The 16,937-nt window shown below is 50.7% G+C and overlaps 1 protein-coding gene across 1 annotated transcript in view; it reads right to left on the bottom strand.

Annotated features, from left to right (window-relative positions):
- Positions 1–16,937, bottom strand: part of Chst8 (carbohydrate sulfotransferase 8) — a 128,282-nt gene that overhangs the window by 18,118 nt on the left and 93,227 nt on the right. The window lies entirely within an intron of this gene.

Raw genomic sequence — 16,937 nt, 5'->3', positions numbered from 1 at the left:
GTAATGCTATATTTTGCAGGCTTTAGGGAGTTAGGTCACGGCTGGCAGATGCAGACCACGAGGGGTAGGCTTTTGGATGTTATATCGCCCTGGCTCTGACCTGTTTCCTCTGTTTCCTGGTCTCCCATGATGTAAACAGGCACTGCCTCACACTCCTGCTGCCATAGATGGTTGCTGTGGTATGCTGCGCCTTTCCTCTACATGGAGTGAAGTCTCCTGGACTGTGAACTCAAGGCAATCTTTTCTCTTTTGTTTCTGGGCAGTATTTGTCAGAAAATACAGTGAGGTGCTGGCCCTGGATCAGGGGGCACTTCACCAGGAGGTGCTGAGGAGCTCAGGTTACCCATGTCAGACGCAAGGAAACACAGATAATGGGGAGAAGCCCATGACAGCATGTTGATGGCAGGTGGGATGGTGAGGATGGTACATGGAGGCACATGGGGGCGTGTGTGCGTGTGTGTGTGTGCACGAGTGTGCATGTGTAGGTGTGACAGTGTGTGCATGGTATGTTGATGGCGATGGTGAGGGATGGAGACGGATGGTTCCAAGTTTTAAGAAAAAGATTTCAGATGGAGCCCCAGCCAGGGTGGGTAGCAGAAGGCCGGACAGCTGGGGCCGGCATTGGCAGGCTTTGGTCTCCTTCTCCTGGCTGAAGGTACTGCCTCTGGCTGCGGTGTCCCCACAGAACTGAGTACAGGAAGCTCACCCCACCCCCCTCGACCTTTTCAGCCTTCAGGATGCTCAGGGCCAGCACATGGGACTTGGATGGCAGTGGTGCCTGATGAAAGGGGAGCTCGGGTACCCACTGGCCTGCGTGAGCTCTCAGTATAGAAGCCTGGCTCCTGGGAAGGACATCACTGTCCTTTTCCTCTGCAAACAACCCCCAGCGTCAGAATACAAAGCTTCCATCCATCTTTGATTAAAACAGGTAGAAAAAGGAGAGGTGCTGTTTGCTTTGTAAAGTCTGGCAAATTTTGATAATGAAACCTTCTGAACATCAAGTTCGGAAAACCTTCCTAATTCCAGGCAGATAAGGGATAATGGTAACGTATTTCAACTTCAAAAGCAAAAAATAACCTTTTATCACCGAACTTAACAATGTTGCTGGCGAAATATGTTAGGAGAATGTAAAATGTTATTTAAATGATAAAATGTGCTGTCTTGGATGGCAAGGATTTTAATTGCCACAATCAGAGTCCAAACACACTTCCTTGGCGGCCCTGATGGACGCGGCTAATGACAGGGTGTCCATAACGAACAGCAGTGGAGGGAGGGGTCATTCTCGGCTTCTGTCCTCTCCCTGGGGAGCCATCAGCTCGACAGCTGTCTGGGCTCGGCCGCACTCATCAACATCAGTGCTTGGAACTATGGATCGCCTCCGATATTAATATTAATCAGCCATCACATTAATATTAATCAGTTAATATATATTTCCCATGACAACAAGAGATGAAGGAATCTTATTACGTGGTGGGTCAGGGGACACAGAATACCTAAGCGCGTTTCCTTGGGACACACAGCCCAAAGAACACGAAACCTCTCAGGCCTGCTGTCTCTGGGGAGATGGAAGCTGGGGATCATGTGTGGGCAACGCAACACACATGCAGAGTCCCGGTGGAAGTGAGTTCCTTTGCACACAGCCAGCAGCAGGCAGGTCGGAGGGACTGTGGTTAGTGTGGATGACCCCCACCTCCCTCCCTCCTGGGGCTCAGGTGGCCTCTGAGTATCCAAACCCCGAGCAAGTAGGAGGCAGGGTGAGCAGGCACGGAAGAGCTAGCTGGGAACCCGTCACTGCCTACAGTAAAGAACATTGCACCTGCTCCCCTTACCATTCCCAGTCATGGTGGAGGGGAACACCGATTCTGTAGTCACTCTTTGGGGAACTGGTGTGTGCCAAGCTCTGAGCTAGGGAGAGACACAGGGTAGGGAAAACCGTGTTCGCTAGCATTGTTGATGGTTTGCTCTTACAATCCCCATTCCAAGGGCGCTGGATGTCTCACTATTGTCCAGGTTGCAGGCCTGGTGGGTTGCAGAGCTGAGGTCTAGACCACGTCTGACTTGGTGCTTTGGGTTAGCCGTGAGCCACCGCCGTCTGTCAGTGTCCAGGGAAGAGTGGATTGGCCACAGGGAGGGTAGAATGGGAGTTTGGGGACAGGAGAGGGCCACGGTAGGTCTCTCAACATGACCCCAAAGTCACACTGTCAGAATGAGTTCAGGGTCCTGCCCTGGGCAGCCCACACCAGGGTCCCTGGGGGAGGCCAGCTTGTTGGGTGGGGGCAGGGTGTGGGGGACTACCTACCTGCCTGCTGGCTTACAGATTGCTTCCGCGGGCATGTGCACATCTGAGCACAATTAACATTTTAAGCACTAATTATTTTACTTGGGCGTCTAAGTCTGAGGATCCTTCAATTTCAGTTTAATTGGAGAAAAATGGTCATCAGTTACTGCACAGCAGGAGGGAGGCTCCATGCTTCCAGCACAGAGGGGCAGAGCTGCATTGGAGCGGGAGCAGATGGGGGTGGTTACAGCAGCCGAGCAGCTGGCTCTGGTGAGGGTGTGGTGGGTGGGGCTGGGCGACCCTGGGCACCCTGCCCCATCGCCATCCCTCACATCTGCCGGGGGAGGCTTGCTGGCCAAGTTAATGACTTGCTGTTCTGTCTTCTCCGTCTTGTTCCATTTTCAGTAAGGCATCTGTTATAAAAAGAGCCAACGCAAAAGGAAACGGGATCCCTATTAAAGGAGAGCTCACAACTTCCTTGCATCCCCTTGAACTCGAGAGTAATCTGAGCTCATAATGAAATCCTCAGGCACTCCCCACCTGGCTGGCAGAGTAGGCGGGTGCCAGCCTGGAGGAGGGGGCTCTGTGTAAGGGGCATCAGGCACCCTGGGCTCTAGCCAATTCCCTCTAGTGTCTCTCCCCTATCTTGATTCATAGGGTCTCCTGGGAGAACCCCAAGGCTTTGGTGAACACAATTATGGAACATTTTGACTTCTGCCAAATTTGGTCCTTTCTAGAGAGAGACTCAAGCTGACCCACTGGTGAGGATGCTAAGGTGACCCCCAGTGACTTGGCTGCTGGTGGGTGTGGGATAGCCTGGCCTGCAGCCTGAGGGTTGGCAGTGCAGATCTGGGAGCCTGGGACCCAGGGACCCAGGGAAGGGCTCGCCTGTGTGGCTCCCCCTTGGGTCTGGCCCCTGTGGTCCTGGGGAGGGGTTTAACCTGATGAGAGAAGAGCAGAAAAGATTGCAGTTTGTCTCAATGAACACTGTCACTGGGAAAGAGGATTTTGAACCCCAGAGAAACTGAACTCAGCTATAAACCTATTAAGGCAAGAGGTAGGCCATGCCCAAAACACATCCTCCCATTCCTTGTGGCTGTCTGTCAGCCACACCCTCGGTGACCCTCATCCTCCTACTCTCCCCAACTCTTTAAAATTTCCAGATCTTTCCTTGTTGGAGAGAGAGCCCCTGCTTTCCCAGGGTCCCCTCAGACCTAAGCCCTCTGGCTCGTCTTTGAGCCTCTCAGTCCCCAACCGTACCTCCTCCCTGAACCGGCCCTCTCAACTCCTGTCTTTACAGAGCACTCGTCCCTTGCAGAACTCAGGTCCTGCAGTTCATGGACAGGTTAGAGGGCTTTTCCATTTTTCTTCCATTTTCTGCAACAGACTCTGTTGCGAGGCAACGGCATGCAAGAGGAAAAGGGATACTTCCACAGCCTGCAGCAAAATCCTACCCGAGTGTGCTGTGAAAGCAACTTCAAAGCTCCCAAGGCTCCCTCGGAAGGTTTTTCAACAAGAAATATTTCATTCATGCAAGAAAAAACATGTCACATATAATATTGATACTATGAAGACTAACAGCCAGAGTGAGGGTGTGGCTCAGTGATCGAGTCCTTGTCTAGGATGCACGAAGCCCCGGTTCCATGGCCAGCGCTGCAAATAAAGAAATAACCACAGCAACACAAACACCCAAGGATTCACCACCCAGCAGAAAATGCTAAAATCCACCAATGCCTCTGCAGTTCCTTCTGTGTCCTCTTGGAGGGACACCTGCCAGTACCACTTGCCTTTTATTTTCCCAAGACAAGGTCTCATGTAGCCCAGGCTATCCTCAAGCTTGCTGTGTAGCTGAGGATCCTTGGACTTCTGATTCTCCGGTTCCCACCTCCTGAGTGCTGGGATTACAGGGTACGCCAGCATGCCAGGTTTGTGGGGTGCTAGGGACTGAACCTAGGGTTTTGTGCATGGCAGGCGAACGCTCCACCAGCAGAGCTACGTCCCCAAGGCCCCATTTCTTGCTTGCTTTCTGAGCTTATTATTTTTCATGTTATACTTCTAAGCAGCTAAAAAATTATAATAACTTTTTAACATGGAAACCTTAGCACTGGATTCAGTAGAAATATTTACATCACAGAAATTGGCAAACACTACAAACAGCAGCCTTTGTTTCCCCCCACCCCCACCCCATGGAAGGGGTTTACCAGCATGTGAACAGTGTCAGGCGATTTCCAGGGGGAAGTGTCGCCAGCTGCTGTCTAAGGAGGTCAAATCTGTGATAATGGATACAGCTGTGAACCCCTCAGCGTCCAGCCACACTCCTGGTGGTGGGGGATGGGCGCACACCCCCGTTAAAGTCAACCTGGATAAAGTTCCTGAAGCTTCTAGCAACGTAAGTTATAGCCAGGTCCAGATTGGAAGGGACCCCCACAAATCTGCCCGCCCACTCATTTTTTATTCGATGGCTTGCAGTATTTACAGACCATTCCTTGGAGTCAAACACATGCTTACCAGAACTCTTCCTACCCTGAAATTATTTATGACTTGGCATTCAGGGTGGAAAAGCAATTTTCTCAAAATGTCTGATGTCATGATATATAGTCCGTTTGACATGCATGTGCCCAAACAGATTGCTGTGTTTGCCTGTCTCTCAGAGACTAGGACCCTGAATTAAAAAAGGAGAATGAATGTGGCTCAGTGGACACAGCCAAAGAAAACGCTTGGAGCACTTGATAGAATAGTGAGAGGCACCCGTCATTTGCTGGGATTGTTTCCTTGGAGTTTCTCGGGAGCTATGTGATGCTGGAGTAGAGTGACGTGTGTGATTCTGGTCCACGGAGCCCACCTACTCTTCCCACCTGAACCTCACTAGGCCCAACACTGTCCTGGTTCCCGAACCCGGTGCCACTAAGGGGTCCATCGGCAGATGAGAGGCTCTGGGAATGGCAGCGCATCCATACAATGAAATCTTTACCGAGATGCAAGCCAGCATGGATGCTCTCACTGGCAAAGAAGCAAAGAACTCGCTAAAAGATCTTTCTGACATGGAATTCCAGAACAGGCCAAAATAATTTCTGGTGATGGGATCAGATCAATGGCTAGCTACCCTGGGGGTAGAGGTGGAGATCTGAGTGAGTAGAGATATGGGGGGGGGTATTCTGGAGTGAGGAAAATACCATGCGTCTCCATTAAGATGATACCTGTTTGTCAAAGCTCACTTACAATGTGTGTGTTTTCTTGTTTACATATTACATCTTAATTAAATCGACAGAAAATGGTATGAACATATTTTAGAATGTTAAAGTGCCAGGTTGTTTTATTTTTTAATTTTTTATGCTATTTCGATTTTGCAGAAATCTTGCTTGTATCTCAGAACCAAATGGCAGCCCTTGGAATGCTTTCGTGAATCTGAAAAGGGAAGCAGTTCCAATAACATCAGTTACCATTCGTTTTCAGTGATCTTTGAATAAGCCAGGCAATGTAGAAACATTGCCTCCATGAAGTTTGCGTTTCCAGAAAGTAATCGCCAGGCAGTTCTTGTCCTTTGCAGATGGAGAGCCTGGACCGGGGCGGGCACTGGAGGAGCCAGGGATGGGAGGCTGAGTCCAGACAAGACGGTGGCAGCCCAGCCAGACCACTCAAAGCTGAGTCTCCACAAAGACTGCTCTCAGCTGCAGGAAGTCACCTCGCCCAAGGTCGCGACTCCCTCCTGGAGGCTGCCTGCATCCCACTGCTGATTCAAGTGGAGTTTGCAGCCCCCCACGCCCCCATCAGTCAGGACACAGCTTCGAAGCCATGTCAGCACCAGAGCTCCTTGTGGGACTGGCTGACTAAATCACAGCCCGCATGGTGCCTCCTTCAATTCCTGCTGCCTTCTCTACCCCCTAGGACTGTGCTCCAAGGTCACTCCCACCTCCATCTTCCTGCTCTGCCTGCCTGGCACACTTTCTAATGTCCTCGGGGTCCTCCCTCAGCACATGCTAAGATGAAAGTTAGAAGGGTTGATTTCCCACCGACCAGCCAGCAAGGAGAACTACACCGGGTAAGCACGGGCAGCCCGCTGCCTGTGGTAGGAAGACACTAATGCGGCAGTTAAAAACTGATGGTGAATGAAGCGTGCACACCAGTGGAAGGAAATACTCTGTTGTCTACAAAAGTGTGCCCAAAAGTTAAAGAGTGTGGGGCCCATGGTACCTTGGGGACATTGAGTTGCCTACCAACTGCCTCTTTGGAAGCCTATAGAGAAATTCTCAACTGGGCTCTGTGGTGGAGCCCCTGCCTAGAATCCCCCCAGTGAGGGGCTGAGGTGTGGCTCAGTGGTGGAGCCCCTGCCTAGAATCCCCCAGTGAGGGGCTGAGGTGTGGCTCAGTGGTAGAGCCCTGCCTAGAATCCCCCAGTGAGGGGCTGGGGTGTGGCTCAGTGGTAGAGCCCCTGCCTAGAATCCCCCAGTGAAGGGCTGGGGTGTGGCTCAGTGGTGGAGCCCCTGCCTAGAATCCCCCAGTGAGGGGCTGGGGTATGGCTCAGTGGTAGAGCCCCTGCCTAGAATCCCCCAGTGAGGGGCTGGGGTGTGACTCAGTGACAGAGCCCCTGCCTAGAGTCCCCCAGTGAGGGATGGTAATACTCAGCAGCAGAGCACTTGTGGACTAAATACTTAGGAGAGGAAGAGGGAGAGAAAGAGAAACAACAAAAGACAGAGACAGAGTAGGGGGAGAGAGAGAAGGAGGGAGATAGAGAGGGAAGAGAGAGAGAAAAAACTAGCATGCTTCCTAAAACTTATTCTAAGTTAGGTCCAGCACCTGACTAACAAGGAATGAGACCCAGAAAAATGAACTGGGACATCAGGACTGAGACTTGGACAAGTTCCCAGACTTTCCAGAGTCCTCTGGGCTTCAGAGGCATTCCAGCCTCCTGCAGTACAGGCTTATAGTCACAGGTCTCTGCTGGACAAGAACATGTGTCCTCCTTAAGGTCTGCCCGCACCCCCGCCCCAGAACCAGCAACTGCACCCTCACTGGGGAATTGCTGGGTTTGCTAAGGAAGTAAGAAGTGATGCCCCAAGACACGAGAGAGATCCAGAAAACAGGCACCTTGAGAGTCAGGAACCCTGAGAGTCGGACTTACTGCGGAGGGTGCTGAGTGGGAGAGCAGACCGTGAAGCTGGCTATGGAAGAACGATTTACAGAGGAGCACTCTCCTGGGAGACGGGCTTTAAGCATGTGGAACGGATCCCAGGAAAGATGCTACCAGGGTGGTTGTAAAAAGCATGAGGAAAGCAAGCCAGCAGCGATGGTCCAACTGCTGTTACAGATGGCAGCTGAAGAGCAGAGCGCTGCCAGAGATGACCCTTTCACATTGGGACACAACGCAGACTGTGCTGAGTGTGTTGTGGGAGACCTGGCAGTATCCCCCTTTTAATGAAGTGCTAGGATCTAAGACAGGTTCAAGGCTGAAAGTCAAAGATGCCATCAGACACTCGGACCCCTGACTGATGGGAAGGACAGGGTCCTGGAACAATCACAGTCAAATGGTGATGCGTGGCCATGATAACCAAACTGTACACTCATCCCAATGTCAGCCCCGGGGACTCACCTACAGACGAGTAATAGAACATGGCATTTCCAAGGATAAGAGAGACAGGTAACCAACAGGGACGGTATTGTCAATATACACACCAAAAAGAAATCAAGGAGGGATGCCAGGAGGCAGAGAGCAGACCTCCTGATAAAAAGGCACAAGCCGTGTCCCAGATCCAGAACTCAGCCATCGAGAAAGAGAGAGAGAGAGAGAGAGAGAGGGAGAGGGAGAGGGAGAGGGAGAGGGAGAGACAGAGACAGAGACAGAGACAGAGACAGAAAGATAGCGAGCAGATCCCCAATAGGAAGTACTCCATGACATCATGAAAATGCACACAGTGATACCTCCCCAATCCCTCCCCAGGGACCTGCTGTCACATTTGGGGTACCTGTACACTGGAGAAAAGGGGACATTCAACCATTCCTAGACTTTTGGTCCAAATTGAGATTTATACCTGGTTATTTGGCCCCTGGGAGCCCATGGCTGAGCAGGTGATAAGTGGTCCCTGTCTGGCTCATGATGGACTCACGGTGGTCACTTCTCTGTCCCTGGAGGTACAATCACAATTGTTGTCTGTGATAACCGGCAGAGCCTCCGTGCCCTTGGCCTGAGAGTACATCATAGTAGGGAATGTATGATGAAGGGTTAGAAAGTGATCCTTTGCATTTCATTTTTAAACATCTATCTATCTATCTATCTATCTATCTATCTATCTATCTATCTATCTATCTATCTAATGAGTGTGTGTAGACAGAAAACATTTCTAGAGTTAATTTTTTTTGTTGTTTTGAGGCAGGGTCTGGCCTCCCTTCTTAGTTTCTCAGGCAGTAGATTACAGGCACGGGCCACCACACCTGCTCAGGTGTTATTGTTATTATTTTAATAAATCCCCTTTTGATATGGGGTCTCCTATAGCCCAGGCTGGTCTCAAACTATGTAGCTGAGGATGCCCTAGAACTCAATCCTTCTGCCTCTACCTTTGGAGTGTTGGATTTCAGATGTGTACTATCCAGTTTATGTGGAGCTGGGGACTGAACCCAGGGCTTTGTACATGACAGACAAGCATCTACCCTCTGATCCACAGCTCCAGCCCCTAGCCACCTCCTAATGAGCACTCTCATCTGCAGAGTCCGCTATCACAGAAAACCTAGCACACCACAGGCGGGATGCTCACCGAGCCTAGTTCAGGAGCCGGGGACAAGCAGAGTTGACTTAGGATCGCGATTGGCAGCAGAAGGGGACATTCTGGCAGAGGTCAGAAACAGAGTAACCGGTAAAGAGGCAATCCACCTCAGGCTTCGTAGTCACCGCAGATCCCAAGGTCACAGCCCATCAACTGGACGCTGGAGGCTGCTTTCAGGACCATGGACAGCTGCCCTCGTAGCGTCTCCCAGCCCCACCTCCCCTTCTGAGTCTACCTGACCCCAGGTCCTTATCTCTGGCACAGCAGGCCTATGGAAATGGAAGATGTTAAGTCTGTCCTTCCTTTCATCATTAAGCCTCAAGCCTCGACAGTGTGGGCAGTTCTTTGTGGTCCTATTTGTTCAGAAGCCAAGATGTCCATACATCATGCTGTGCAGTGCCAGTTCTGGGGGCTGATGTAAAAATAATTTGTCTCTAGGGATCTTCAGTCTCTAGTGAGGAAGACAGATGGATGGGCATGGGATAGACTCCAGAGCCCTAGACTTATTCAAGTGGTGTGTGTGTGTGTGTGTGTGTGTGTGTGTGTGTGTGTGTATGAGAGAGAGACAGAGACAGAGAGACAGAGACAGAGAGAGACTCCTTGCTGGGTTCTAGCCCCAGGTATATCAATCATTTGTGTAAGGTTCTGATGAAATACCCCTCACGAACAACTTAAAAGGAGGACATGGTTTCGGAGGACTCAGCCCATGGTGATTTGTCTCCCCACCTCTGAGCCGATGGTGGAGGGTGCCTGTGTAGTGGGGTGGTTCTTCCCCTCAGCAAGTGGAGGCCAAAGACGAGACTAGATAAAGAGACCCGTCCTCAGAATCTGACCTCTTCCATCAAGGCCCCATTTTCTAAACTCTGTAGTGTGTCAATACAGCGCCATCAGTTAGGAACCAGATATTCAACGCAACAGTTTGGGATGGATGCTTCGTATTTAAGAAACCACAGGAGGAGCCTGCCAGGTAGGGCCTGAAGAGGTCTTCTCACCTGTTGGGATTGGGAACTTCTGCTAGGGAATCTCACGGCCCACAGTGAGGGGAGAGGGGTTCGAGGTTTGCCTGTGAGCAAGCCTGAGGTTTTCTACTCCAAGCTCTTAAGGGTTTCTGGAAGGTACCAGCCCAGGCTCATGTTCCCATCTAATCCCAGGGTGAATAGCAGCCACCCCAGCGAACTGTTAGTGTGTGTCCTTGTGTGTGCAGATGCATGTGGAGGTCAGAGGTCAACCTTGTGTGTGGTTTTTCAGGAAGTCTGTCCACCTTGATGGGATCCTTCCCTTCCCTTCTCTCTTTCTCTCTCTCTCTCTCTCTCTCTCTCTCTCTCTCTCTCTCTCTCTCTCTCTCTCTCTCTGTCTCTCTCCTTCTCTCTCTCCAGGGTGTCTTTCTGGCTTGAAACTCATTGAATAGACTAGGCTGGCCAGAGACCCACCTGTCTCCACCTCCCCAGGGCTGAGGTTACAAGTCCATGCCACTATGTCCAATATTTTTTAATGTAGGTTCTGGGGGCCAAACTCATGTTCTCAGGCTTTGTGCGGCAAGCACTTTGCCAGCTAAGTTAACACTCCAGACTAAAATACCTTATTTTACATATTTATTTATTTACTCTGCGTGTGTGTGTGCGCGCGCGCACGCGAGCGTGTGCGCGCCACAGCACACAGTGGCAGTCAAAGGGATAACCCACAGGACTCAGTCCCCTCCTGCCACATGATTCCTGGGGATCATAGTGGAGCTTGTCTGATTCTTCATGATGCCCTTGTTTGCCAGCCAAGACCCCATCAGAGATCTCTCTGATGAGATGATCTCTCAGAGATGACACATCACAGATGAGACTTTATTTTCACCTCACACCTAGCATCAGGGAATGTCAGAAAAACCAAGGTGATTTTTAAAAGTCGGTGAGCACATGTGAACTGGAGGGAATGTTCTGGAATAAATTCTAAGTTCCCATTCAACACAAAAGTCACACTCCCCAGCTCTCCCAGCCATGAGCACCATTCAGGCTTCCTGCTGTGACTTGACCCATGCGAAGTTAAACAAAAGAACTGGTGTCTAATCATTCACCAACTCCGGCACACACGGGACCGAACCAGTGCAGAACCAACCGGGTGAAGGAGCGGGGGACACTGGCTGGGGCTGGTCAGATCCTCTGAGAAGCAAGATAAACAGCCATTCGGCCATGATGAGAGGACAGGAGGAGGGGAGGGAGGGAGGGAGGAGGGAGGGAGGGAGGGGACTCTCGCTTCTGTGATTTCCAGGGGATGACTGAAGTCCAGGCGGGGCTCTAGAGTCATGGTGAAGTGTCCTACTGGTAAACACCCCATCTTGTGGGAGCAGGAGAGTCACCGGAGGCCAGAAGCGGTCATGACTGAGAGCAGCGAGAGGGAGAGGTTGGGTGCTTGGAACTAAAATGAGTCTCTAAATCTCCACGAACTTACATTTTTCCTGCTCGCTCTACATCACTCTGCAGATGGAAAAGAAGCGATGTGTGAAGGCAACCCCACAGTTTCTCATGGTCAGTGAGTTTCTGAAGGAGGTAGAGGCTGGGGCTGATGCTGCCTGATTGCCGTGGACACAGCCCACGCTGGGAAGCCCTTCTGAAAGTCCGAGGAAATGGGACCCCAGAGCCTTAAGGAATCGGGGTGATTTCCTCACTCCCCATCCTCTCTCTCCCCTCTAGCAAGGAAACAGTCTGTGCACTTGCTAAAGAACTCAGGCTCCGACTCCACAGAAGTCAGAAGAGAACTAATATCTACAGCAGAATAATAGCACGAGGGCTCCTCTCTGGATTCTGCTTCATTTAGAGTCAATTACTCTTTGCTTCTAAGAGGACCATGGCTTTGAAGCGATATGAGAACATACTTAATCCTGCCCAACCTGGGGCCATCTGTTTTGTGGCATTTTGCCAAAATCTCAGGGAAGGGGGCTGTAAATGACAGATGACTCCTGACTCCTTACATGCCTACATCTCTTCCATTTCCCTAATTAATGCAGAGATCAAATGCTGTGGAGAAACGTCCAGGCAAACACTGGCAGGGGCTTCTAACCTGGTCAGTGTATGATCCCACACCCCCACAGGGAGCGGGCCATCACAGAATCCCCCAGTCAGCCCCAGGAAGTTGGAAGCAGTCAGAGCCATGGTATATTTATTTAGCATGGAGCTCTAGCTTCATGTCACTTCCTCATCAAGAATGGGGAAAAGGGTAATTGGATTTAAATGTCAAGATGTTCCAAGTGTGGGACGGAAGACACATATCTATTTTCTTGGCTACATCTTTTTCTTTGGTTTTATGGTAATGTAAACTGCAATCACTTGTTGCTGGAAGATGGGAGCAAATGCATTCGGACCTGAAGAAAGACGCTGATGTCACAGCCAGAGGGCAGGCTATCGGACGCGGAGGGTAAGTTACAAGAGACAGGAGGAGAGTGAGAAAGCTTGGCAAGAGACTCCGCTGGCTAGAGGACATTCTGGAGAGGGACCAATGAGAGTCCAAGGGGAAGGCTGGCTAGGGATCAACCCTGGGAAGATGGCCACACTTCAGAAAGGATGTGTCAAGCTCCCCAAGAGCAATTCATTTCTGGGAACTCTGTCTTGTGGCTTTCTTAAAAAATTATTATTTTAAACAATTTATTTTACTTTAAAATCATGGATATATATGTCTGTGTGTGGGAGTGCGCACATGAGTGCAGATACCCACGGAGGCCAGAAGAGGGCACTGGATCCCCTGGAGCTGGAATTACAAGCTGTTCTGGGCCACTTGACCTGTGCTGGCAACTGAACTCTGGTCCTCTGCAAGAGCAACCCATCCTCTACACTGCTGAGCCTTCACCTCTAGCCATTTTTGTAAACAAGATTTTGAAAAAGATTTTAGGGCAGTGAAATGCTCCCCACGGGCTCCTGTGTTTAAACACTTGCTCTCTAGTGGGTAGGTCTGTCTCAGAAAGTTGTGTAATCTTTGGGATTTGGGGGTATGTGGCTGCTGGAAGTGTGTATGGGTGTCACCAATGTTGGCTCCACTTCCAGTCTCATTTTCTCTCTTCCTGGTCTACTAGGATGCGCAGGGTGCCACTGTCATGGGCCAAGCCATTCCAGCCCTCATGCCTTCCTTAGCATGATGGACTTAGGTTCCCTGAACCCTGAGCCAAAATAAACTTGTCCTCTCTCAAGTTGCGTCTGCCTCATTTTTTGGACACAGGATGAAAAGTTAATGTAAGGAGCTAACAGCATGAGAGGGGACCTGTGTACATCTTTGTTTCAGCTGTAACCATGTCCCTTCCAGTCACCAAGGCAGTCCATGTCTAAGGCTGAGGACAGTTTTGAACACATAACTCGGTGGCCCCACACCCGACTGTGGAGCAACAATGATTATTTCATGGGCTTTGTTCTACATGACCCCCAACTTCCAAAGTTTGGGGTCGGGAACTGGGGAAAGTAGCCAGGTTGCTACTTTCTGCAAGGATGGGACAGGAGTCTGGACTGGCCATTCCCAACTGTCCCAAGTGGACAGTCACCTCACTTGGCCTAGTAGTTGTGCATACCACCTAACTGCCTTAGGGGGAATCCTTTCTCAGTGAAAGTGAGGCCGTCATCCCACAGGAGGGCAGAGCAGCAAGGAGTCACAGACTGTTACCAGAACCAGCTAGGAGCCTTTCTGAACAGCCACCGGAAGTACTATTCATCTCTGCCATTCTGATAGGAGGGCTCAGGAATGAGGATCCTGTGTGATCCTAATGTGCAGCCATGGTGACCCTGGTGTGGTGGTCTGAAAGACAATGGCCCCCATAGGCTCATGTATTTGAATACTTGGTCCCCAGTTGGTGGAACTGTTTGGGAAGGATTAGGAGGTGTGACCTTGTTGGAAGAGGTGAGTCACTGGGAGTGGGCTTTGAAGTTTCACAGGTGCACACCATTCCCAGTTAACTCTGTCTGTGTCCTGCATGTGGATCAGGTGTAAGCTCTCAGCTACTGCTCCAGCGCCATGCCTGCCTGTCTGCTGCCATGCTTCCCTCCATGATGGCCAGATTCTAACCCTCTGGAATGGTGAACCCCCAAATTAAATATTTTCTTTTGTAAGTTGTCTTGCTCATAGTGGTTTTTGTTTGTTTTGTTTTTGCAGGAATAGAAAGTAATTAACACATCTGGTTAGACTCAGATTGCCTATCACTCATCAATATAGTTGATTAAGTGAGGTGAGGTGCTTAGGAGTTGGGGTTCAATGGGAACTATGCAGAACCAACAGTAATTCTGGCATGCTCCATTCCTGGTTGGTTCTCCACGGCTGACTTCCCAAACCACGCCTGACCACGAAGTCTTCTCTCATCTCCTTGTCCTCCGATGGTCCACATTTCAGCTCAGAGAAGACAACCGACACAAAGAAAACTAGCCGTTCAGCCCGGTAGTGGACGTTGGGGTACAGTCCAACCTCAGCGGACTCCAGGCAGTCTCCATTTGGGTGTTCTCTAAGGACAGAGGGCATCTGGACTGTCTCTAGGCTTAGAGTCTGCAGCAGGGGAGCCATACAAAAGTGCTCGCAGTAGAGAGCTGGTGATGGACTTCCAGCCCGCCTCCTGGTGTCTGTCTTGGTCACCACAAATTGTTGCCTTTGTTGGATTGTGGTCACCTCTGGCCTCTCTCAGCTGGGAGCAGTCAAGGACACTGCCACGTGGATGAATGGTATTGCAGAAAATAAGCATCCTTAATTAGAGACACGTGGAAGAGACACTCCACTCCATTACAGGCATTGATTAGGGGATTATCATTTTCTTGATTGGTCTGAGAATGTGTGTGCCCTGTGTGCAGCGAGGTGGGATGTCTTAGGTGGAGGCCAACCCTCTGCCTCCTCCCTCCCCATCCACACTCTCCAGCCCATTTGCTCTGTCTCCCTTCCAGCTCAGTTGCTCTGCCCGTGAGGTGTTCGAGGCCTCGTCTTCTGGAGGTGTCCATCAGTCTCTGCTGTGAGCCAGGTCAGGCCTCCACGGAAGGCCATAGACAGGGGCCGTAGCTGCCCCGTCCCTTTCTCTCCCGCCCCTTCACAGACAAACTCTTGGCAGGAATCGCCTAACGGCAGGATTTTCTGATCCAAAGCCAGGCCTGGCACTGCAGCTTGCCAGGAAGCGCATGCCTTTAAAAGGATGTCTCTTCTCCTCTGGGCTGGGAACTCCCCTGCCTGGAGAGTTGTGATGGGCAAGAGGGGTTAGGGACAGGCTTCAGAACGTTCAAGTGCGTCTTCACCCACAGGAGACAGTGGTGGATGTCCTCTGGCTCAGCACCGAATGTCTTCCCGTCAACCACGTGGAAGAACACTCCCGTGGGAGCTACAAGCCTGGCACCCGGGCTGTTGTCACTCAGTCCTCATCTCCGTTCCTCTTGAGGTGCAGCGCTGTGTCGTGCCCTGTCGGTCCAAGCCACCATCTTCTCACGCAGATAGGAGCTTGGCCTTGGAGAGTCCATTTGATTAGCAACCGAGGTTCACAAATGTTTCCCTCTAAGCAGGCTGCAGTGTGACCTGAGGGTCCTGGATGGGGCTTCCAAACCTGAAGTGTGACAGCCAGAGGGTGTTTGGGTTCTTAGTAACATGTTCTTTCGGCTCTGAGGCTGTGGCCATCTTGTGCATATGTCTGGTCCAGCCATGCTTGCCTGTAACTCAGCACTCAAGAACGTGGAAGAAAAGGAGGTGGAAATGTGAGGGCTGGAGTATGGGAGGATGCTGTCAGAATCTTCTCTACACAACACAGCTGCCGCACTCGTGAGTACATAGCAACTGCGGTCACCACACAAGATTGGGCCCTTCAATATTTCATCAGGGGTGTGAGAGGGTCTCACAGGTCCCACCCCTCCCTGAGAAGCTACTGGCAGTTAATGCTAGGAAGGGAAGCGTCATGTATTCACTGGTGGCCTCTGTGTGCTTTAGTAAATAACTCTCTTTGCAAGTAAACCCTAATTAAACTCAATGGGAAACACACACTCTCACATCCACCCACACACACTCAGTCTCACACACACTCACACATACCCTGCACATAGTCTCACACTCACACAACCCAACCCCTCACTCACATACCCAGCCCCCACACTCACACACATTCACACACACTCACACCCAACTTCCTACACACACACACACACACACACACACACACATCCAACATCCACACTCACTCACACACCCAGCCCTTCACACTCACACATGCACACACACATACTCACACAAATTCAGGAAGGGGGACTTGTTGGGAAGAAGAGGTTCATTGTGGGCGGGAGATGAATAAGATCAAAATACATTATATACATGTATGGAATTGTCAAATAATCAATAAAAGTTGATTTTAGAAGAAGAGGAGGGTGAGGAGAGGGGAGGAAGACCTGAAAGCATAAATCACAAGTGGGATTCACGGAAGGAAGACACATAAGGAGTCTAGGAGTCAGTCAGGTGGGAGCTGTGGTTCACAGCCGCGGACCGGCTTGGAGCAGTGATTTAGACGGTTCCAGCAGGCCGGGTGTTAAAGGCTCCGCCTCCAGCATGTGGTGCTATTGGGAGGCGATGGGACCTTTAAGAGGTGGAGCTTAGTGGGAGAAAGCCAGGTTCTCTGGGGATGGACCTCCAGGAGGGTCTGTCGGACCCCAGTCTCCTCTTTCATTTTGCTTCCTGGCAACTATGAGGTGAGCAATGTGTTCAGCCACACACTGATATTCGGCCTCATCATAGGCCCAGAAGCAACCGTTCTGAAAGCGACCATGGTCTGAAACCTTTTCTCATGATAAGTTGATTAGCTCTGATATTTTGCTACAGTCATGGGGAGCTGACTGACACACTTGGTAATGGGCTGTGGTACAATTAAGATTATCTGGACTTTGCCCCCCGGGTTCCTACAATATAACTGCAAAAACTCCTCTAATTCCCTGCCTG

Source organism: Peromyscus leucopus, chromosome 1 (genome assembly GCF_004664715.2).
Source record: "Peromyscus leucopus breed LL Stock chromosome 1, UCI_PerLeu_2.1, whole genome shotgun sequence".
NCBI classification, from domain to species: domain Eukaryota; kingdom Metazoa; phylum Chordata; class Mammalia; order Rodentia; family Cricetidae; genus Peromyscus; species Peromyscus leucopus.
The sequence above is the reverse complement of the archived record's forward strand: the minus strand, read 5'-3'. Positions and strand labels throughout refer to the sequence as shown.